Source organism: Mesoplodon densirostris, chromosome 10 (genome assembly GCF_025265405.1).
Source record: "Mesoplodon densirostris isolate mMesDen1 chromosome 10, mMesDen1 primary haplotype, whole genome shotgun sequence".
Lineage (NCBI taxonomy): Eukaryota > Metazoa > Chordata > Mammalia > Artiodactyla > Ziphiidae > Mesoplodon > Mesoplodon densirostris.
The window spans coordinates 50,250,480-50,275,989 of NC_082670.1; positions in this window are offsets into that span (position 1 = coordinate 50,250,480).

Genomic DNA, 25,510 nt, shown 5'->3' on the forward strand with positions numbered 1-25,510 from the left:
TAACTGCTGGGTTCAGGATTTTTTTTTTCTTTTTTGGTTCAAGTTAGAATTTATTCATCTTTTATGTATTTATTGATATAAGCATGGAAATAATTCATTCATAGAAATACATTTGTGTGAAGGGAAGAACTTTTTTCTGTTTTATTTTAAATTTTACTTCTAAAAATTTTGAAGTTTAATTATATTTATTTTTCTATACAGCAGGTTATTATTAGTTATCTATTTTATTCATATACATATATACAGATCAATACCTATCTCCCAACTCATCTGACCACCAACACCCCATGGCTTCCCCGACTTGGTGTCTATACGTTTGTTCTCTACCTCTGTTTCTCTATTTCGGCCCTGCATACCTGTTCATCTGTACCATATATCTAGGTTCCACATACATGCATTAAGACAGAATATTTGTTTTGCTCATTCTGACTTACTTCATTCTGTATGACAGTCTCTAGATCCACCGACTTCTCTACAAATAACATAGTTTCCTTCCTTTTCATGGCTGAGTCATATCCCATTTTATATATGTACCACATCTTTATCCATTGTTCTGTCTGTGGGCATTTAGGTTGCTTCCATTACCTGGCTATTGTTAATAGTGCTGCAATGAACATTGTGGTGAATGTGTGTTTTTGATTTATGGTTTTCTCTGGGTATATGCCCAGAAGTGGGATTGCTGGATCCTATGGTAATTCTATTTCTAGTTTCTTTAAGGAAACTCCATACTGTTCTCCATAGTGACTGTATCAATTTACCTTCCCACCAATAGTGGAAGAGGCTTCCTTTTGTCCACACCCTCCCCAGAATTTGTTGTTTGTAGATTTTCTGATGACGCCAATTCTAACAGGTGTGAGGTGATACCTCATTGTCATTGTGATTTGCATTTCTCTAATAATTAGTGGTGTTGAGCAGCTTTTCATGGGCGTCTTGGCCGTCTCTGTGACTTCTTTGAAGAAACGTCTATTTAGATCTTCTGCCCATTTTTGTATTGGGTTGTTTGTTTTATTAATATTAAGCTGCCTGAGCTGTTTATATATATTGGAGATTAAACCTTTGTCCATTGATTCGTTTGCGAATGTTTTCGCCCATTCTGAGGGTTGCCTTTTTCCATTCCCGTTTTTTTTTAACCAAAAAAGAAAGAAAGCAAAAGAAGCAGAACACTAATGTGCGTGAAATATGCCTCTTGAAACTGTCGTTTTGAAATAAGGACGTCTTTTGAACTTTTTGGTCGATATATGACCCAAGGATTTGTTTTCAGTGCAGGTATCATTTACAGGCCTGCAATGATTTGGAATATCCACTGACTATTAGCACTGGGATTAAAGCTGCTGTTGTGTGAAACGGCCACAAGGTGGCTGCAGTTCTCCCTTAGCAAATCTGGTTACTAGGGCAACAGAGCCTAAATGGAAGCCGTGTTCTAGATTGGAATTTAGAATGGAATGTGCCAGGAGAAAGTACCTCAAGTTTGTCTCACTACTTCTTGTTCGTGTTTTCAATTTAATTTTTAATTTTTTATTACAGCAAGTTTGATTACAACGTTTGGCATGTTGTAGGTGTGCAAGATGTGGTTCTTTTAAACATATACATATGTCTGTTCTTCCTGGGACCGTTTTCCCATGTACGTTATGACAAAATGTTGAGTAGTCTTCTCTTGGCATTCCATAAGTCTTTGGTGATTATATATTTCACCTGTGTTTGTATATGTCTCTTAACCCCAATATCATAATGATCCCATCCTCACACCTTTCCACTGGTGAACCATAAGTTTGTTTAATGAATCTGTGATTGCCCTTCTCCGTGGAAATATCTGCCCTTGTATCCGTTTTTAGGTAACACCTATAAGTGATATCCTACGATATGTGTCTTTCACTTTCTGACTTACTACAAGTCACGTGATTACCTGTAGACTCATCTACGGTGCTTCAAATGGCATTGTGTCCTTTTTTTCCTTGGCTAATATTCTGTCTTAGCGAGGTCCATTTTCTGCAATGTGATTCCCTGAGGGCTGAGGATTAGCTGACCTGGGCAGCCTGACCCTGCCGGCAAGCCCTCCCCAGGTGTGCCTGGGTTGAGGTCAATAGAAACAGCACTCCAGGCAGCAATAGCCCTTGCAGCTGTGCCTGACTCCATATTCTCTGCCCCGTCAGCAGTCTCGGGGCTGTGCTGGTGGGAGGGTGTGAGGGTCCACGGCTTTGTTGGTGGCCCGGTGTGAGTGGGGCTCTGCTGGACTTTCTGCAGGAGTTGCCAGGCTGCCACCTGTAAAGAAGAGGATGTGTCACCCATAACTTCCGCTGGAATTTCTCTCCGGGCTGAGGTGAGGAAGGAAAACAAGGATTGGGGACCAGGACAGGAGGGGTATCTCAGCCAGGGAAATGGAAACCTTCCAGAAGAGCTCCCGTGGCCAGGACCATCCTGGCTGGCCTGCAAGCACCAAGTTGGCCTGCGTGCTGTCGCTGGTGTGGCTCCACGGCCCTTCCTCTAGGCTTTCAAGCCCTTGTACATATTCAGGTGTTTACCTGGGAAGGGTGGGAACAGTTCAGCAGCAGCTGGCCTGGGGCTCAGCTCACGTTTACTCACAGAGGCCTCGGCACGGTCCCCCAGCTTTGCAATGTGGATGCTCCTTGCGTGGGGGTGCCGGGCTGCTGGCTGTATGGGAGATGATTCCCCACCTCTGACCAATTTCAGAATTGTTTACCGCTGGAGCAAGTGCCCTGATAGGGTTTTCCTCTGTATAACTGCTGGGTTCAGGATTTTTTTTTTCTTTTTTGGTTCAAGTTAGAATTTATTCATCTTTTATGTATTTATTGATATAAGCATGGAAATAATTCATTCATAGAAATACATTTGTGTGAAGGGAAGAACTTTTTTCTGTTTTATTTTAAATTTTACTTCTAAAAATTTTGAAGTTTAATTATATTTATTTTTCTATACAGCAGGTTATTATTAGTTATCTATTTTATTCATATACATATATACAGGTCAATACCTATCTCCCAACTCATCTGACCACCAACACCCCATGGCTTCCCCCACTTGGTGTCCTTACGTTTGTTCTCTACCTCTGTTTCTCTATTTCTGCCCTGCAAACCTGTTCATCTGTACCATATATCTAGGTTCCACATACATGCATTAATACAGAATATTTGTTTTGCTCTTTCTGACTTACTTCATTCTGTATGACAGTCTCTAGATCCACTGACTTCTCTACAAATAACCCAGTTTCATTCCTTTTCATGGCTGAGTCATATTCCATTTTATATATGTACCACATCTTTATCCATTCTTCTGTCTGTGGGCATTTAGGTTGCTTCCATTACCTGGCTATTGTAAATAGTGCTGCAATGAACATTGTGGTGAATGTGTGTTTTTGATTTATGGTTTTCTCTGGGTATATGCCCAGAAGTGGGATTGCTGGATCCTATGGTAATTCTATTTCTAGTTTCTTTAAGGAAACTCCATACTGTTCTCCATAGTGACTGTATCAATTTACCTTCCCACCAATAGTGGAAGAGGCTTCCTTTTGTCCACACCCTCCCCAGAATTTGTTGTTTGTAGATTTTCTGATGACGCCGATTCTAACAGGTGTGAGGTGATACCTCATTGTCGTTTTGATTTGCATTTCTCTAATAATTAGTGGTGTTGAGCAGCTTTTCATGTGCGTCTTGGCCGTCTCTGTGACTTCTTTGAAGAAACGTCTATTTAGATCTTCTGCCCATTTTTGTATTGGGTTGTTTGTTTAATTAATATTAAGCTGCGTGAGCTGTTTATATATATTGGAGATTAAACACTTGTCCATTGATTCGTTTGCGAACGTTTTCGCCCATTCTGAGGGTTGCCTTTTTACATTCCCGTTTTTCTTTAACCAAAAAAGAAAGAAAGCAAAAGAAGCAGAACACTAATGTGCGTGAAATATGCCTCTTGAAACTGTCGTTTTGAAATATGGACGTCTTTTGAACTTTTTGGTCGATATATGACCCCAGGATTTGTTTTCAGGGCAGGTGTCTTTTACAGGCCTCAATGATTTGGAATATCCACTGACCATTAGCGCTGGGATTAAAGCTGCTGTTGTGTGAAACGGCCACAAGGTGGCAGCAGTTCTCCCTTAGCAAATCTGGTTACTAGGGCAACAGAGCCTCAATGGAAGCCGTGTTCTAGATTGGAATTTAGAATGGAATGTGCCAGGAAAAAGCCCCTCAAGTTTGTCTCACTACTTCTTGTTCGTGTTTTCAATTTAATTTTTAATTTTTTATTACAGCAAGTTTGATTACAACGTTTGGCTTGTTGTAGGTGTGCAAGATTTGGTTCTTTTAAACATATACATATGTATGTTCTTCCTGGGACCCTTTTCCCATGTACGTTATGACAGAATGTTGAGTAGTCTTCTCTTGGCATTCCGTAGGTCTTTGGTGATTATATATTTCACCTGTGTTTGTATATGTCTCTTAACCCCAATATCATAATGATCCAATCCTCACACCTTTCCATTGGTGAACCATAAGTTTGTTTAATGAATCTGTGATTGCCCTTCTCCATGGAAATATCTGCCCTGGTATCCGTTTTTAGGTAACACCTATAAGTGATATCCTACGATATGTGTCTTTCACTTTCTGACTTACTACAAGTCACGTGATTACCTGTAGACTCATCTACGGTGCTGCAAATGGCATTGTGCCCTTTTTTTCCTTGGCTAATATTCTGTCTTAGCGAGGTCCATTTTCTGCAATGTGATTCCCTGAGGGCTGAGGATTAGCTGACCTGGGCAGCCTGACCCTGCCGGCAAGCCCTCCCCAGGTGTGCCTGGGTTGAGGTCAATAGAAACAGCACTCCAGGCAGCAATAGCCCCTGCAGCTGTGCCTGACTCCATATTCTCTGCCCCGTCAGCAGTCTCGGGGCTGTGCTGGTGGGAGGGTGTGAGGGTCCACGGCTTTGTTGGTGGCCCGGTGTGAGTGGGGCTCTGCTGGACTTTCTGCAGGAGTTGCCAGGCTGCCACCTGTAAAGAAGAGGATGTGTCACCCATAACCTCTGCTGGAATTTCTCTCCGGGCTGAGGTGAGGAAGGAAAAAAAGGAGTGGGGGCCGGGACAGGAGGGGTATCTCAGGCAGGGAAATGGAAAGCTTCCAGAAGAGCGCCCGGGGCCAGGACCATCCTGGCTGGCCTGCAGGCACCAAGTTGGCTTCCGTGCTGTCACTGGTGTGGCTCTACGGCCTTTCCTCTAGGCTTTCAAGCCCTTGTACATATTCAGGTGTTTTACCTGGGAAGGGTGGGAACAGTTCAGCAGCAGCTGGCCTGGGGCTCAGCTCACGTTTACTCACAGAGGCCTCGGCACTGTCCCCCAGCTTTGCAATGTGGACGCTCCTTGCGTGGGGGGGCCGGGCTGCTGGCTGTATGGGAGCTGATTCCCCACCTCTGACCAATTTCAGAATTGTTTACCGCTGGAGCAAGTGCCCTGATAGGGTTTTCCTCTGTATAACTGCTCTGTTCAGGTTTTTTTTTTTTTCTTTTTTGGTTCAAGTTAGAATTTATTCATCTTTTATGTATTTATTGATATAAGCATGGAAATAATTCATTCATATAAATACATCTGTGTGAAGGGAAGATCATTTTTCTGTTTTATTTTTAAATTTCATTTCTAAAAATTTTGAAGTTTAATTATATTTATTTTTCTATACAGCAGGTTATTATTAGTTATCTATTTTATTCATATACATATATACAAGTCAATACCTATCTCCCAACTCATCTGACCACCAACACCCCATGGCTTCCCCGACTTGGTGTATATACGTTTGTTCTCTACCTCTGTTTCTCTATTTTTGCCTTGCAAACCTGTTCATCTGTACCATATATCTAGGTTCCACATACATGCATTAAGACAGAATATTTGTTTTGCTCATTCTGACTTACTTCATTCTGTATGACAGTCTCTAGATCCACCGACTTCTCTACAAATAACATAGTTTCCTTCCTTTTCATGGCTGAGTCATATCCCATTTTATATATGTACCACATCTTTATCCATTCTTCTGTCTGTGGGCATTTAGGTTGCTTCCATTACCTGGCTATTGTAAATAGTGTTGCAATGAACATTGTGGTGAATGTGTGTTTTTGATTTATGGTTTTCTCTGGGTATATGCCCAGAAGTGGGATTGCTGGATCCTATGGTAATTCTATCTCTAGTTTCTTTAAGGAAACTCCATACTGTTCTCCATAGTGACTGTATCAATTTACCTTCCCACCAATAGTGGAAGAGGCTTCCTTTTGTCCACACCCTCCCCAGAATTTGTTGTTTGTAGATTTTCTGATGACGCCGATTCTAACAGGTGTGAGGTGATACCTCATTGTCGTTTTGATTTGCATTTCTCTAATAATTAGTGGTGTTGAGCAGCTTTTCATGTGCGTCTTGGTCGTCCCTGTGACTTCTTTGAAGAGACGTCTATTTAGATCTTCAGCCCATTTTTGTATTGGGTTGTTTGTTTTATTAATATTAAGCTGCGTGAGCTGTTTATATATATTGGAGATTAAACCTTTGTCCATTGTTTCGTTTGCGAATGTTTTCGCCCATTCTGAGGGTTGCCTTTTTCCATTCCCGTTTTTTTTTAACCAAAAAAGAAAGAAAGCAAAAGCAGCAGAACACTAATGTGCGTGAAATATGCCTCTTGAAACTGTCGTTTTGAAATATGGACGTCTTTTGAACTTTTTGGTCGATATATGACCCCAGGATTTGTTTTCAGGGCAGGTGTCATTTACAGGCCTCAATGATTTGGAATATCCACTGACCATTAGCACTGGGATTAAAGCTGCTGTTGTGTGAAACGGCCACAAGGTGGCAGCAGTTCTCCCTTAGCAAATCTGGTTACTAGGGCAACAGAGCCTCAATGAAAGCCCTGTTCTAGATTGGAATTTAGAATGGAATGTGCCAGGAGAAAGTCCCTCAAGTTTGTCTCACAACTTCTTGTTCGTGTTTTCAATTTAATTTTTAATTTTTTATTACAGCAAGTTTGATTACAATGTTTGGCTTGTTGTAGGTGTGCAAGATGTGGTTCTTTTAAACATATACATATGTCTGTTCTTCCTGGGACCCTTTTCCCATGTTCGTTATGACAGAATGTTGAGTAGTCTTCTCTTGGAATTCCGTAGGTCTTTGGTGATTATATATTTCACCTGTGTTTGTATATGTCTCTTAACCCCAATATCATAATGATCCAATCCTCACACCTTTCCATTGGTGAACCATAAGTTTGTTTAATGAATCTGTGATTGGCCTTCTCCGTGGAAATATCTGCCCTTGTATCCGTTTTTAGGTAACACCTATAAGTGATATCCTACGATATGTGTCTTTCACTTTCTGACTTACCACAAGTCACGTGATTACCTGTAGACTCATCTACGGTGCTTCAAATGGCATTGTGTCCTTTTTTTCCTTGGCTAATATTCTGTCTTAGCGAGGTCCATTTTCTGCAATGTGATTCCCTGAGGGCTGAGGATTAGCTGACCTGGGCAGCCTGACCCTGCCGGCAAGACCTCCCCAGGTGTGCCTGGGTTGAGGTCAATAGAAACAGCACTCCAGGCGGCAATAGCCCCTGCAGCTGTGCCTGACTCCATATTCTCTGCCCCGTCAGCAGTCTCGGGGCTGTGCTGGTGGGAGGGTGTGAGGGTCCACGGCTTTGTTGGTGGCCCGGTGTGAGTGGGGCTCTGCTGGACTTTCTGCAGGAGTTGCCAGGCTGCCACCTGTAAAGAAGAGGATGTGTCACCCATAACTTCCGCTGGAATTTCTCTCCGGGCTGAGGTGAGGAAGGAAAACAATGAGTGGGGGCCAGGACAGGAGGGGTATCTCAGGCAGGGAAATGGAAACCTTCCAGAAGAGCTCCCGGGGCCAGGACCATCCTGGCTGGCCTGCAGGCACCAAGTTGGCCTCCGTGCTGTCGCTGGTGTGGCTCCACGGCCCTTCCTCTAGGCTTTCAAGCCCTTGTACATATTCAGGTGTTTTACCTGGGAAGGTTGGGAACAGTTCAGCAGCAGCTGGCCTGGGGCTCAGCTCACGTTTACTCACAGAGGCCTCGGCATGGTCCCCCAGCTTTGCAATGTGGACGCTCCTTGCGTGGGGGGGCCGGGCTGCTGGCTGTATGGGAGATGATTCCCCACCTCTGACCAATTTCAGAATTGTTTACCGCTGGAGCAAGTGCCCTGATAGGGTTTTCCTCTGTATAACTGCTGGGTTCAGGATTTTTTTTTCTTTTTTGGTTCAAGTTATAATTTATTCATCTTTTATGTATTTATTGATATAATCATGGAAATAATTCATTCATAGAAATACATCTGTGTGAAGGGAAGAACTTTTTTCTGTTTTATTTTAAATTTTACTTCTAAAAATTTTGAAGTTTAATTATATTTATTTTTCTATACAGCAGGTTATTATTAGTTATCTATTTTATTCATATACATATATACAGGTCAATACCTATCTCTCAACTCATCTGACCACCAACACCCCACGGCTTCCCCCACTTGGTGTCCTTACGTTTGTTCTCTACCTCTGTTTCTCTATTTCTGCCCTGCAAACCTGTTCATCTGTACCATATATCTAGGTTCCACATACATGCATTAAGACAGAATATTTGTTTTGCTCTTTCTGACTTACTTCATTCTGTATGACAGTCTCTAGATCCACCGACTTCTCTACAAATAACCCAGTTTCATTCCTTATCATGGCTGAGTCATATTCCATTTTATATATGTACCACATCTTTATCCATTCTTCTGTCTGTGGGCATTTAGGTTGCTTCCATTACCTGGCTATTGTTAATAGTGCTGCAATGAACATTGTGGTGAATGTGTGTTTTTGATTTATGGTTTTCTCTGGGTATATGCCCAGAAGTGGGATTGCTGGATCCTATGGTAATTCTATTTCTAGTTTCTTTAAGGAAACTCCATACTGTTCTCCATAGTGACTGTATCAATTTACCTTCCCACCAATAGTGGAAGAGGGTTCCTTTTGTCCACACCCTCCCCAGAATTTGTTGTTTGTAGATTTTCTGATGATGCCGATTCTAACAGCTGTGAGGTGATACCTCATGGTCATTGTGATTTGCATTTCTCTAATAATTAGTGGTGTTGAGCAGCTTTTCATGGGCGTCTTGGCCGTCTCTGTGACTTCTTTGAAGAAACGTCTATTTAGATCTTCTGCCCATTTTTGTATTGGGTTGTTTGTTTTATTAATATTAAGCTGCGTGAGCTGTTTATATATATTGGAGATTAAACCTTTGTCCATTGATTCGTTTGCGAAAGTTTTCGCCCATTCTGAGGGTTGCCTTTTTCCATTCCCGTTTTTTTTTTTAACCAAAAAAGAAAGAAAGCAAAAGAAGCAGAACACTAATGTGCGTGAAATATGCCTCTTGAAACTGTCGTTTTGAAATAAGGACGTCTTTTGAACTTTTTGGTCGATATATGACCCAAGGATTTGTTTTCAGTGCAGGTGTCATTTACAGGCCTGCAATGATTTGGAATATCCGCTGACTATTAGCACTGGGATTAAAGCTGCTGTTGTGTGAAACGGCCACAAGGTGGCTGCAGTTCTCCCTTAGCAAATCTGGTTACTAGGGCAACAGAGCCTCAAAGGATGCCGTGTTCTAGATTGGAATTTAGAATGGAATGTGCCAGGAGAAAGTACCTCAAGTTTGTCTCACAACTTCTTGTTCGTGTTTTCAATTTAATTTTTAATTTTTTATTACAGCAAGTTTGATTACAACGTTTGGCTTGTTGTAGGTGTGCAAGATGTGGTTCTTTTAAACATATACATAGGTCTGTTCTTCCTGGGACCCTTTTCACATGTACGTTTTGAAAGAATGTTGAGTAGTCTTCTCTTGGCATTCCGTAAGTCTTTGGTGATTATATATTTCACCTGTGTTTGTATATGTCTCTTAACCCCAATATCATAATGATCCAATCCTCACACCTTTCAATTGGTGAACCATAAGTTTGTTTAATGAATCTGTGATTGCCCTTCTCCGTGGAAATATCTGCCCTTATATCCGTTTTTAGGTAACACCTATAAGTGATATCCTACAATATGTGTCTTTCACTTTCTGACATACTACAAGTCACGTGATTACCTGTAGACTCATTTACGGTGCTGCAAATGGCATTGTGTCCTTTTTTTCCTTGGCTAATATTCTGTCTTATCGAGGTCCATTTTCTGCAATGTGATTCCCTGAGGGCTGAGGATTAGCTGACCTGGGCAGCCTGACCCTGCCGGCAAGCCCTCCCCAGGTGTGCCTGGGTTGAGGTCAATAGAAACAGCACTCCAGGCAGCAATAGCCCTTGCAGCTGTGCCTGACTCCATATTCTCTGCCCCGTCAGCAGTCTCGGGGCTGTGCTGGTGGGAGGGTGTGAGGGTCCACGGCTTTGTTGGTGGCCCGGTGTGAGTGGGGCTCTGCTGGACTTTCTGCAGGAGTTGCCAGGCTGCCACCTGTAAAGAAGAGGATGTGTCACCCATAACTTCCGCTGGAATTTCTCTCCGGGCTGAGGTGAGGAAGGAAAACAAGGAGTGGGGGCCAGGACAGGAGGGGTATCTCAGCCAGGGAAATGGAAACCTTCCAGAAGAGCTCCCGTGGCCAGGACCATCCTGGCTGGCCTGCAGGCACCAAGTTGGCCTCCGTGCTGTCGCTGGTGTGGCTCCACGGCCCTTCCTCTAGGCTTTCAAGCCCTTGTACATATTCAGGTGTTTTACCTGGGAAGGGTGGGAACAGTTCAGCAGCATCTGGCCTGGGGCTCAGCTCACGTTTACTCACAGAGGCCTCGGCACGGTCCCCCAGCTTTGCAATGTGGATGCTCCTTGCGTGGGGGGGGCGGGCTGCTGGCTGTATGGGAGATGATTCCCCACCTCTGACCAATTTCAGAATTGTTTACCGCTGGAGCAAGTGCCCTGATAGGGTTTTCCTCTGTATAACTGCTGGGTGCAGGATTTTTTTTTTCTTTTTTGGTTCAAGTTAGAATTTATTCATCTTTTATGTATTTATTGATATAAGCATGGAAATAATTCATTCATAGAAATACATTTGTGTGAAGGGAAGAACTTTTTTCTGTTTTATTTTAAATTTTACTTCTAAAAATTTTGAAGTTTAATTATATTTATTTTTCTATACAGCAGGTTATTATTAGTTATCTATTTTATTCATATACATATATACAGGTCAATACCTATCTCCCAACTCATCTGACCACCAACACCCCATGGCTTCCCCCACTTGGTGTCCTAACGTGTGTTCTCTACCTCTGTTTCTCTATTTCTGCCCTGCAAACCTGTTCATCTGTACCATATATCTAGGTTCCACATACATGCATTAATACAGAATATTTGTTTTGCTCTTTCTGACTTACTTCATTCTGTATGACAGTCTCTAGATCCACCGACTTCTCTACAAATAATCCAGTTTCATTCCTTTTCATGGCTGAGTCATATTCCATTTTATATATGTACCACATCTTTATCCATTCTTCTGTCTGTGGGCATTTAGGTTGCTTCCATTACCTGGCTATTGTAAATAGTGCTGCAATGAACATTGTGGTGAATGTGTGTTTTTGATTTATGGTTTTCTCTGGGTATATGCCCAGAAGTGGGATTGCTGGATCCTATGGTAATTCCATTTCTAGTTTCTTTAAGGAAACTCCATACTGTTCTCCATAGTGACTGTATCAATTTACCTTCCCACCAATAGTGGAAGAGGGTTCCTTTTGTCCACACCCTCCCCAGAATTTGTTGTTTGGAGAATTTCTGATGATGCCGATTCTAACAGGTGTGAGGTGATACCTCATTGTCATTGTGATTTGCATTTCTCTAATAATTAGTGGTGTTGAGCAGCTTTTCATGTGCGTCTTGGCCGACTCTGTGACTTCTTTGAAGAAACGTCTATTTAGATCTTCTGCCCATTTTTGTATTGGGTTGTTTGTTTTATTAACATTAAGCTGCGTGAGCTCTTTATATATATTGGAGATTAAACCTTTGTCCATTGATTCATTTGCGAACGTTTTCGCCCATTCTGAGGGTTGCCTTTTTTCATTTCCTTTTTTTTTTAACCAAAAAAGAAAGAAAGCAAAAGCAGCAGAACACTAAGGTGCGTGAAATATGCCTCTTGAAACTGTCGTTTTGAAATATGGACGTCTTTTGATCTTTTTGGTCGATATATGACCCCAGGATTTGTTTTCAGGGCAGGTGTCATTTACAGGCCTGCAATGATTTGGAATATCCACTGACCATTAGCGCTGGGATTAAAGCTGCTGTTGTGTGAAACGGCCACAAGGTGGCAGCAGTTCTCCCTTCGAAAATCTAGTTACTAAGGCAACAGAGCCTCAATAGAAGTCGTGTTCTAGATTGGAATTTAGAATGGAATGTGCCAGGAAAAAGCCCCTCAAGTTTGTCTCACTACTTCTTGTTCGTGTTTTTAATTTAATTTTTTATTTTTTATTACAGCAAGTTTGATTACAACGTTTGGCTTGTTGTAGGTGTGCAAGATGTGGTTCTTTTACACATACACATATGTCTGTTCTTCCTGGGACCCTTTTCCCATGTACGTTATGACAGAATGTTGCGTAGTCTTCTCTTGGCATTCCGTAGGTCTTTGGTGATTATATATTTCACCTGTGTTTGTATATGTCTCTTAAACCCAATATCGTAATGAATCCAATCCTCACACCTTTCCATTGGTGAACCATAAGTTTGTTTAATGAATCTGTGATTGCCCTTCTCCGTGGAAATATCTGCCCTGGTATCCGTTTTTAGGTAACACCTATAAGTGATATCCTCCGATATGTGTCTGTCACTTTCTGACTTACTACAAGTCACGTGATTACCTGTAGACTCATCTACGGTGCTGCAAATGGCATTGTGCCCTTTTTTTCCTTGGCTAATATTTTGTCTTAGCGAGGTCCATTTTCTGCAATGTGATTCCCTGAGGGCTGAGGATTAGCTGACCTGGGCAGCCTGACCCTGCCGGCAAGCCCTCCCCAGGTGTGCCTGGGTTGAGGTCAATAGAAACAGCACTCCAGGCAGCAATAGCCCCTGCAGCTGTGCCTGACGCCATATTCTCTGCCCCGTCAGCAGTCTCGGGGCTGTGCTGGTGGGAGGGTGTGAGGGTCCACGGCTTTGTTGGTGGCCCGGTGTGAGTGGGGCTCTGCTGGACTTTCTGCAGGAGTTGCCAGGCTGCCACCTGTAAAGAAGAGGATGTGTCACCCATAACCTCCGCTGGAATTTCTCTCCGGGCTTAGGTGAGGAAGGAAAAAAAGTAGTGGGGGCCGGGACAGGAGGGGTATCTCAGGCAGGGAAATGGAAAGCTTCCAGAAGAGCTCCCGGGGCCAGGACCATCCTGGCTGGCCTGCAGGCACCAAGTTGGCCTGCGTGCTGTCACTGGTGTGGCTCCACGGCCTTTCCTCTAGGCTTTCAAGCCCTTGTACATATTCAGGTGTTTTACCTAGGAAGGGTGGGAACAGTTCAGCAGCAGCTGGCCTGGGGCTCAGCTCACGTTTACTCACAGAGGCCTCGGCATGGTCCCCCAGCTTTGCAATGAGGACACTCCTTGCGTGGGGGGGCCGGGCTGCTGGCTGTATGGGAGATGATTCCCCACCTCTGACCAATTTCAGAATTGTTTACCGCTGGAGCAAGTGCCCTGATAGGGTTTTCCTCTGTATAACTGCTGGGTTCAGGTTTTTTTTTTTTCTTTTTTGGTTCAAGTTAGAATTTATTCATCTTTTATGTATTTATTGATATAAGCATGGAAATAATTCATTCATATAAATACATCTGTGTGAAGGGAAGAACTTTTTTCTGTTTTATTTTTAAATTTTATTTCTAAAAATTTTGAAGTTTAATTATATTTATTTTTCTATACAGCAGGTTATTATTAGTTATCTATTTCATTTATATACATATATACAGGTCAATACCTATCTCCCAACTCATCTGACCACCAACACCCCATGGCTTCCCCGACTTGGTGTCTATACGTTTGTTCTCTACCTCTGTTTCTCTATTTCTGCCCTGCAAACCTGTTCATCTGTACCATATATCTAGGTTCCACATACATGCATTAAGACAGAATATTTGTTTTGCTCATTCTGACTTACTTCATTCTGTATGACAGTCTCTAGATCCACCGACTTCTCTACAAATAACATAGTTTCCTTCCTTTTCATGGCTGAGTCATATCCCATTTTATATATGTACCACATCTTTATCCATTCTTCTGTCTGTGGGCATTTAGGTTGCTTCCATTACCTGGCTATTGTTAATAGTGCTGCAATGAACATTGTGGTGAATGTGTGTTTTTGATTTATGGTTTTCTCTGGGTATATGCCCAGAAGTGGGATTGCTGGATCCTATGGTAATTCTATTTCTAGTTTCTTTAAGGAAACTCCATACTGTTCTCCATAGTGACTGTATCAATTTACCTTCCCACCAATAGTAGAAGAGGCTTCCTTTTGTCCACACCCTCCCCAGAATTTGTTGTTTGTAGAATTTCTGATGACCCCGATTCTAACAGGTGTGAGGTGATACCTCATTGTCATTGTGATTTGCATTTCTCTAATAATTAGTGGTGTTGAGCAGCTTTTCATGTGCGTCTTGGCCGTCTCTGTGACTTCTTTGAAGAAACGTCTATTTAGATCTTCTGCCCATTTTTGTATTGGGTTGTTTGTTTTATTAATATTAAGCTGCGTGAGCTGTTTATATATATTGGAGATTAAACCTTTGTCCATTGATTCGTTTGCGAACGTTTTCGCCCATTCTGAGGATTGCCTTTTTCCATTCCCGTTTTTTTTTAACCAAAAAAGAAAGAAAGCAAAAGAAGCAGAACACTAATGTGCGTGAAATGTGCCTCTTGAAACTGTCGTTTTGAAATAAGGACGTCTTTTGAACTTTTTGGTCGATATATGACCCAAGGATTTGTTTTCAGGGCAGGTGTCATTTACAGGCCTGCAATGATTTGGAATATCCACTGACTATTAGCGCTGGGATTAAACTGCTGTTGTGTGAAACGGCCACAAGGTGGCAGCAGTTCTCCCTTAGCAAATCTGGTTACTAAGGCAACAGAGCCTCAATGGAAGTCGTGTTCTAGATTGGAATTTAGAATGGAATGTGCCAGGAGAAAGCCCCTCAAGTTTGTCTCACTACTTCTTGTTCGTGTTTTTAATTTAATTTTTTATTTTTTATTACAGCAAGTTTGATTACAACGTTTGGCTTGTTGTAGGTGTTCAAGATGTGGTTCTTTTACACATATTCATATGTCTGTTCTTTCTGGGACCCTTTTCCCATGTACGTTATGACAGAATGTTGAGTAGTCTTCTCTTGGCATTCCGTAGGTCTTTGGTGATGATATATTTCACCTGTGTTTGTATATGTCTCTTAACCCCAATATTGTAATGAATCCAATCCTCACACTTTCCATTGGTGAACCATAAGTTTGTTTAATGAATCTGTGATTGCCCTTCTCCGTGGAAATATCTGCCCTGGTATCCCTTTTTAGGTAACACCTTTAAGTGATATCCTAGGATATGTGTCTTTCACTTTCTGACTTACTACAAGTCACGTGATTACCTGTAGACTCATCTACGGTGCTGCAAATGGCATTGTGCCCTTTTTTTCCTTGGCTAATATTCTGTCTTAGCGAGGTCCATTTTCTGCAATGTGATTCCCTGAGGGCTGAGGATTAGCTGACCTGGGCAGCCTGACCCTGCCGGCAAGCCCTCCCCAGGTGTGCCTGGGTTGAGGTCAATAGAAACAGCACTCCAGGCAGCAATAGCCCCTGCAGCTGTGCCTGACTCCATATTCTCTGCCCCGTCAGCAGTCTCGGGGCTGTGCTGGTGGGAGGGTGTGAGGGTCCACGGCTTTGTTGGTGGCCCGGTGTGAGTGGGGCTCTGCTGGACTTTCTGCAGGAGTTGCCAGGCTGCCACCTGTAAAGAAGAGGATGTGTCACCCATAACCTCCGCTGGAATTTCTCTCCGGGCTGAGGTGATGAAGGAAAAAAAGGAGTGGGGGCCGGGACAGGAGGGGTATCTCAGGCAGGGAAATGGAAAGCTTCCAGAAGATCGCCCGGGGCCAGGACCATCCTGGCTGGCCTGCAGGCACCAAGTTGGCCTGCGTGCTGTCACTGGTGTGGCTCCACGGCCTTTCCTCTAGGCTTTCAAGCCCTTGTACATATTCAGGTGTTTTACCTGGGAAGGGTGGGAACAGTTCAGCAGCAGCTGGCCTGGGGCTCAGCTCACGTTTACTCACAGAGGCCTCGGCACGGTCCCCCAGCTTTGCAATGAGGACACTCCTTGCGTGGGGGGGCCGGGCTGCTGGCTGTATGGGAGATGATTCCCCACCTCTGACCAATTTCAGAATTGTTTACCGCTGGAGCAAGTGCCCTGATAGGGTTTTCCTCTGTATAACTGCTGGGTTCAGGTTTTTTTTTTCTTTTTTGGTTCAAGTTAGAATTTATTCATCTTTTATGTATTTATTGATATAAGCATGGAAATAATTCATTCATATAAATACATCTGTGTGAAGGGAAGAACTTTTTTCTGTTTTATTTTTAAATTTTATTTCTAAAAATTTTGAAGTTTAATTATATTTATTTTTCTATACAGCAGGTTATTATTAGTTATCTATATTATTCATATACATATATACAGGTCAATACCTATCTCCCAACTCATCTGACCACCAACACCCCATGGCTTCCCCGACTTGGTTTCTATACGTTTGTTCTCTACCTGTGTTTCTCTATTTCTGCCCTGCAAACCTGTTCATCTGTACCATATATCTAGGTTCCACATACATGCATTAAGACAGAATATTTGTTTTGCTCATTCTGAGTTACTTCATTCTGTATGACAGTCTCTAGATCCACCGACTTCTCTACAAATAACATAGTTTCCTTCCTTTTCATGGCTGAGTCATATCCCATTTTATATATGTACCACATCTTTATCCATTCGTCTGTCTGTGGGTATTTAGGTTGCTTCCATTACCTGGCTATATTAAATAGTGCTGCAATGAACATTGTGGTGAATGTGTGTTTTTGATTTATGGTTTTCTCTGGGTATATGCCCAGAAGTGGGATTGCTGGATCCTATGGTAATTCTATTTCTAGTTTCTTTAAGGAAACTCCATACTGTTCTCCATAGTGACTGTATCAATTTACCTTCCCACCAATAGTGGAAGAGGCTTCCTTTTGTCCACACCCTCCCCAGAATTTGTTGTTTGTAGATTTTCTGATGACCCCGATTCTAACAGGTGTGAGGTGACACCTCATTGTCATTGTGATTTGCATTTCTCTAATAATTAGTGGTGTTGAGCAGCTTTTCATGTGCGTCTTGGCCGTCTCTGTGACTTCTTTGAAGAAACGTCTATTTAGATCTTCTGCCCATTTTTGTATTGGGTTGTTTGTTTTATTAATATTAAGCTGCGTGAGCTGTTTATATATATTGGAGATTAAACCTTTGTCCATTGATTCATTTGCGAACGTTTTCGCCCATTCTGAGGGTTGCCTGTTTCCATTCCCGTTTTTTTTTAACCAAAAAAGGAAGAAAGCAAAAGAAGCAGAACACTAATCTGCGTGAAATATGCCTCTTGAAACTGTCGTTTTGAAATATGGACGTCTTTTGAACTTTTTGGTCGATATATGAACCCAGGATTTGTTTTCAGGGCAGAAGTCATTTACAGGCCTCAATGATTTGGAATATCCACTGACCATTAGCGCTGGGATTAAAGCTGCTGTTGTGTGAAACGGCCACAAGGTGGCAGCAGTTCTCCCTTAGCAAATCTGTTTACTAGGGCAACAGAGCCTCAATGGAAGCCGTGTTCTAGATTGGAATTTAGAATGGAATGTGCCAGGAGAAAGCCCCTCAAGTTTGTCTCACTACTTCTTGTTCGTGTTTTCAATTTAATTTTTAATTTTTTATTGCAGCAAGTTTGATTACAACGTTTGGCTTGTTGTAGGTGTGCAAGATGTAGTTCTTTTAAACATATACATATGTCTGTTCTTCCTGGGACCCTTTTCCCATGTACGTTATGACAGAATGTTGAGTAGTCTTCTCTTGGCATTCTGTAGGTCTTTGGTGATTATATATTTCACCTGTGTTTGTATATGTCTCTTAACCCCAATATCATAATGATCGAATCCTCACACTTTTCCATTGGTGAACCATAAGTTTGTTTAATGAATCTGTGATTGCCCTTCTCCGTGGAAATATCTGCCCTGGTATCCGTTTTTAGGTAACACCTATAAGTGATATCCTACGATATGTGTCTTTCACTTTCTGACTTACTACAAGTCACGTGATTACCTGTAGACTCATCTACGGTGCTGCAAATGGCATTGTGCCCTTTTTTTCCTTGGCTAATATTCTGTCTTAGCGAGGTCCATTTTCTGCAATGTGATTCCCTGAGGGCTGAGGATTAGCTGACCTGGGCAGCCTGACCCTGCCGGCAAGCCCTCCCCAGGTGTGCCTGGGTTGAGGTCAATAGAAACAGCACTCCAGGCAGCAATAGCCCCTGCAGCTGTGCCTGACTCCATATTCTCTGCCCCGTCAGCAGTCTCGGGGCTGTGCTGGTGGGAGGGTGTGAGGGTGCCCGGCTTTGTTTGTGGCCCGGTGTGAGTGGGGCTCTGCTGGACTTTCTGCAGGAGTTGCCAGGCTGCCACCTGTAAAGAAGAGGATGTGTCACCCATAACTTCCGCTGGAATTTCTCTCCGGGCTGAGGTGAGGAAGGAAAAAAAGGAGTGGGGGCCGGGACAGGAGGGGTATCTCAGGCAGGGAAATGGAAAGCTTCCAGAAGAGCGCCCGGGGCCAGGACCATCCTGGCTGGCCTGCAGGCACCAAGTTGGCCTGCGTGCTGTCACTGTTGTGGCTCCACGGCCCTTCCTCTAGGATTTCAAGCTCTTGTACATATTCAGGTGTTTTACCTGGGAAGGGTGGGAACAGTTCAGCAGCAGCTGGCCTGGGGCTCAGCTCACGTTTCCTCACAGAGACCTCGGCACGGTCCCCCAGCTTTGCAATGAGGACGCTCCTTGCGTAGGGGGGCCGGGCTGCTGGCTGTATGGGAGATGATTCCCCACCTCTGACCAATTTCAGAATTGTTTACCGCTGGAGCAAGTGCCCTGATAGGGTTTTCCTCTGTATAACTGCTGGGTTAAGGTTTTTTTTTCTTTTTTGGTTCAAGTTAGAATTTATTCATCTTTTATGTATTTATTGATATAAGCATGGAAATAATTCATTCATATAAATACATCTGTGTGAAGGGAAGAACTTTTTTCTGTTTTATTTTTAAATTTTATTTCTAAAAATTTTGAAGTTTAATTATATTTATTTTTCTATACAGCAGGTTATTATTAGTTATCTATTTTATTCATATACATATATACAGGTCAATACCTATCTCCCAACTCATCTGACCACCAACACCCCATGGCTTCCCCGACTTGGTGTCCATACGTTTGTTCTCTACCTCTGTTTCTCTATTTCTGCCCTGCAAACCTGTTCATCTGTACCATATATCTAGGTTCCACATACATGCATTAAGACAGAATATTTGTTTTGCTCATTCTGACTTACTTCATTCTGTATGACAGTCTCTAGATCCACCGACTTCTCTACAAATAACATAGTTTCCTTCCTTTTCATGGCTGAGTCATATCCCATTTTATATATGTACCACATCTTTATCCATTCTTCTGTCTGTGGGCATTTAGGTTGCTTCCATTACCTGGCTATTGTAAATAGTGCTGCAATGAACATTGTGTTGAATGTGTGTTTTTGATTTATGGTTTTCTCTGGGTATATGCCCAGAAGTGGGATTGCTGGATCCTATGGTAATTCTATTTCTAGTTTCTTTAAGGAAACTCCATACTGTTCTCCATAGTGACTGTATCAATTTACCTTCCCACCAATAGTGGAAGAGGGTTCCTTTTGTCCACACCCTCCCCAGAATTTGTTGTTTGTAGATTTTCTGATGACGCCGATTCTAACAGGTGTGAGGTGATACCTCATTGTCGTTTTGATTTGCATTTCTCTAATAATTAGTGTTGTTGAGCAGCTTTTCATGTGCGTCTTGGCCGTCTCTGTGACTTCTTTGAAGAAACGTCTATTTAGACCTTCTGCCCATTTTTGTATTGGGTTGTTTGTTTTATTAATATTAAGCTGCGTGAGCTGTTTATATATATTGGAGATTAAACCTTTGTCCATTGATTTGTTTGCGAATGTTTTCCCCCATTCTGAGGGTTGCCTTTTTCCATTCCCGTTTTTTTTTAACCAAAAAAGAAAGAAAGCAAAAGAAGCAGACCACTAATGTGCGTGAAATATTCCTCTTGAAACTGTCGTTTTGAAATATGGACGTCTTTTGAACTTTTTGTTCGATATATGACCCAAGGATTTGTTTTCAGGGCAGGTGTCATTTACAGGCCTCAATGATTTGGAATATCCACAGACCATTAGCACTGGGATTAAAGCTGCTGTTGTGTGAAACGGCCACAAGGTGGCAGCAGTTCTCCCTTAGCAAATCTGGTTACTAGGGCAACAGAGCCTCAATGGAAGCCCTGTTCTAGATTGGAATTTAGAATGGAATGTGCCAGGAGAAAGTACCTCAAGTTTGTCTCACAACTTCTTGTTCGTGTTTTCAATTTAATTTTTAATTTTTTATTACAGCAAGTTTGATTACAACGTTTGGCTTGTTGTAGGTGTGCAAGATGTGGTTCTTTTAAACATATACATAGGTCTGTTCTTCCTGGGACCCTTTTCACATGTACGTTATGAAAGAATGTTGAGTAGTCTTCTCTTGGCATTCCGTAAGTCTTTGGTGATTATATATTTCACCTGTGTTTGTATATGTCTCTTAACCCCAATATCATAATGATCCAATCCTCACACCTTTCCATTGGTGAACCATAAGTTTGTTTAATGAATCTGTGATTGCCCTTCTCCGTGGAAATATCTGCCCTTGTATCCGTTTTTAGGTAACACCTATAAGTGATATCCTACAATATGTGTCTTTCACTTTCTGACATACTACAAGTCACGTGATTACCTGTAGACTCATCTACGGTGCTGCAAATGGCATTGTGTCCTTTTTTTCCTTGGCTAATATTCTGTCTTATCGAGGTCCATTTTCTGCAATGTGATTCCCTGAGGGCTGAGGATTAGCTGACCTGGGCAGCCTGACCCTGCCGGCAAGCCCTCCCCAGGTGTGCCTGGGTTGAGGTCAATAGAAACAGCACTCCAGGCAGCAATAGCCCTTGCAGCTGTGCCTGACTCCATATTCTCTGCCCCGTCAGCAGTCTCGGGGCTGTGCTGGTGGGAGGGTGTGAGGGTCCACGGCTTTGTTGGTGGCCCGGTGTGAGTGGGGCTCTGCTGGACTTTCTGCAGGAGTTGCCAGGCTGCCACCTGTAAAGAAGAGGATGTGTCACCCATAACTTCCGCTGGAATTTCTCTCCGGGCTGAGGTGAGGAAGGAAAACAAGGAGTGGGGGCCAGGACAGGAGGGTTATCTCAGCCAGGGAAATGGAAACCTTCCAGAAGAGCTCCCGTGGCCAGGACCATCCTGGCTGGCCTGCAGGCACCAAGTTGGCCTGCGTGCTGTCGCTGGTGTGGCTCCACGGCCCTTCCTCTAGGCTTTCAAGCCCTTGTACATATTCAGGTGTTTTACCTGGGAAGGGTGGGAACAGTTCAGCAGCATCTGGCCTGGGGCTCAGCTCACGTTTACTCACAGAGGCCTCGGCACGGTCCCCCAGCTTTGCAATGTGGATGCTCCTTGCGTGGTGGGGCCGGGCTGCTGGCTGTATGGGAGATGATTCCCCACCTCTGACCAATTTCAGAATTGTTTACCGCTGGAGCAAGTGCCCTGATAGGGTTTTCCTCTGTAGAACTGCTGGGTGCAGGATTTTTTTTTTCTTTTTTGGTTCAAGTTAGAATTTATTCATCTTTTATGTATTTATTGATATAAGCATGGAAATAATTCATTCATAGAAATACATTTGTGTGAAGGGAAGAACTTTTTTCTGTTTTATTTTAAATTTTACTTCTAAAAATTTTGAAGTTTAATTATATTTATTTTTCTATACAGCAGGTTATTATTAGTTATCTATTTTATTCATATACATATATACAGGTCAATACCTATCTCCCAACTCATCTGACCACCAACACCCCATGGCTTCCCCCACTTGGTGTCCTTACGTTTGTTCTCTACCTCTGTTTCTCTATTTCTGCCCTGCAAACCTGTTCATCTGTACCATATATCTAGGTTCCACATACATGCATTAATACAGAATATTTGTTTTGCTCTTTCTGACTTACTTCATTCTGTATGACAGTCTCTAGATCCACCGACTTCTCTACAAATAATCGAGTTTCATTCCTTTTCATGGCTGAGTCATATTCCATTTTATATATGTACCACATCTTTATCCATTCTTCTGTCTGTGGGCATTTAGGTTGCTTCCATTACCTGGCTATTGTAAATAGTGCTGCAATGAACATTGTGGTGAATGTGTGTTTTTGATTTATGGTTTTCTCTGGGTATATGCCCAGAAGTGGGATTGCTGGATCCTATGGTAATTCTATTTCTAGTTTCTTTAAGGAAACTCCATACTGTTCTCCATAGTGACTGTATCAATTTACCTTCCCACCAATAGTGGAAGAGGGTTCCTTTTGTCCACACCCTCCCCAGAATTTGTTGTTTGTAGAATTTCTGATGATGCCGATTCTAACAGGTGTGAGGTGATACCTCATTGTCATTGTGATTTGCATTTCTCTAATAATTAGTGGTGTTGAGCAGCTTTTCATGTGCGTCTTGGCCGACTCTGTGACTTCTTTGAAGAAACGTCTATGTAGATCTTCTGCCCATTTTTGTATTGGATTGTTTGTTTTATTAACATTAAGCTGCGTGAGCTCTTTATATATATTGGAGATTAAACCTTTGTCCATTGATTCATTTGCGAACGTTTTCGCCCATTCTGAGGGTTGCCTTTTTTCATTCCCGTTTTTTTTTAACCAAAAAAGAAAGAAAGCAAAAGCAGCAGAACACTAAGGTGCGTGAAATATGCCTCTTGAAACTGTCGTTTTGAAATATGGACGTCTTTTGATCTTTTTGGTCGATATATGACCCCAGGATTTGTTTTCAGGGCAGGTGTCATTTACAGGCCTGCAATGATTTGGAATATCCACTGACCATTAGCGCTGGGATTAAAGCTGCTGTTGTGTGAAACGGCCACAAGGTGGCAGCAGTTCTCCCTTCGAAAATCTAGTTACTAAGGCAACAGAGCCTCAATAGAAGTCGTGTTCTAGATTGGAATTTAGAATGGAATGTGCCAGGAGAAAGCCCCTCAAGTTTGTCTCACTACTTCTTGTTCGTGTTTTTAATTTAATTTTTTATTTTTTATTACAGCAAGTTTGATTACAACGTTTGGCTTGTTGTAGGTGTGCAAGATGTGGTTCTTTTACACATATACATATGTCTGTTCTTCCTGGGACCCTTTTCCCATGTACGTTATGACAGAATGTTGCGTAGTCTTCTCTTGGCATTCCGTAGGTCTTTGGTGATTATATATTTCACCTGTGTTTGTATATGTCTCTTAAACCCAATATCGTAATGAATCCAATCCTCACACCATTCCATTGGTGAACCATAAGTTTGTTTAATGAATCTGTGATTGCCCTTCTCCGTGGAAATATCTGCCCTGGTATCCGTTTTTAGGTAACACCTATAAGTGATATCCTCCGATATGTGTCTGTCACTTTCTGACTTACTACAAGTCACGTGATTACCTGTAGACTCATCTACGGTGCTGCAAATGGCATTGTGCCCTTTTTTTCCTTGGCTAATATTTTGTCTTAGGGAGGTCCATTTTCTGCAATGTGATTCCCTGAGGGCTGAGGATTAGCTGACCTGGGCAGCCTGACCCTGCCGGCAAGCCCTCCCCAGGTGTGCCTGGGTTGAGGTCAATAGAAACAACACTCCAGGCAGCAATAGCCCCTGCAGCTGTGCCTGACGCCATATTCTCTGCCCCGTCAGCAGTCTCGGGGCTGTGCTGGTGGGAGGGTGTGAGGGTCCACGGCTTTGGTGGTGGCCCGGTGTGAGTGGGGCTCGGCTGGACTTTCTGCAGGAGTTGCCAGGCTGCCACCTGTAAAGAAGAGGATGTGTCACCCATAACCTCCGCTGGAATTTCTCTCCGGGCTTAGGTGAGGAAGGAAAAAAAGGAGTGGGGGCCGGGACAGGAGGGGTATCTCAGGCAGGGAAATGGAAAGCTTCCAGAAGAGCTCCCGGGGCCAGGACCATCCTGGCTGGCCTGCAGGCACCAAGTTGGCCTGCGTGCTGTCACTGGTGTGGCTCCACGGCCTTTCCTCTAGGCTTTCAAGCCCTTGTACATATTCAGGTGTTTTACCTAGGAAGGGTGGGAACAGTTCAGCAGCAGCTGGCCTGGAGCTCAGCTCACGTTTACTCACAGAGGCCTCGGCACGGTCCCCCAGCTTTGCAATGAGGACACTCCTTGCGTGGGGGGGCCGGGCTGCTGGCTGTATGGGAGATGATTCCCCACCTCTGACCAATTTCAGAATTGTTTACCGCTGGAGCAAGTGCCCTGATAGGGTTTTCCTCTGTATAACTGCTGGGTTCAGGTTTTTTTTTTTTCTTTTTTGGTTCAAGTTAGAATTTATTCATCTTTTATGTATTTATTGATATAAGCATGGAAATAATTCATTCATATAAATACATCTGTGTGAAGGGAAGAACTTTTTTCTGTTTTATTTTTAAATTTTATTTCTAAAAATTTTGAAGTTTAATTATATTTATTTTTCTATACAGCAGGTTATTATTAGTTATCTATTTCATTCATATACATATATACAGGTCAATACCTATCTCCCAACTCATCTGACCACCAACACCCCATGGCTTCCCCGACTTGGTGTCTATACGTTTGTTCTCTACCTCTGTTTCTCTATTTCTGCCCTGCAAACCTGTTCATCTGTACCATATATCTAGGTTCCACATACATGCATTAAGACAGAATATTTGTTTTGCTCATTCTGACTTACTTCATTCTGTATGACAGTCTCTAGATCCACCGACTTCTCTACAAATAACATAGTTTCCTTCCTTTTCATGGCTGAGTCATATCCCATTTTATATATGTAACACATCTTTATCCATTCTTCTGTCTGTGGGCATTTAGGTTGCTTCCATTACCTGGCTATTGTTAATAGTGCTGCAATGAACATTGTGGTGAATGTATGTTTTTGATTTATGGTTTTCTCTGGGTATATGCCCAGAAGTGGGATTGCTGGATCCTATGGTAATTCTATTTCTAGTTTCTTTAAGGAAACTCCATACTGTTCTCCATAGTGACTGTATCAATTTACCTTCCCACCAATAGTAGAAGAGGCTTCCTTTTGTCCACACCCTCCCCAGAATTTGTTGTTTGTAGAATTTCTGATGACCCCGATTCTAACAGGTGTGAGGTGATAACTCATTGTCATTGTGATTT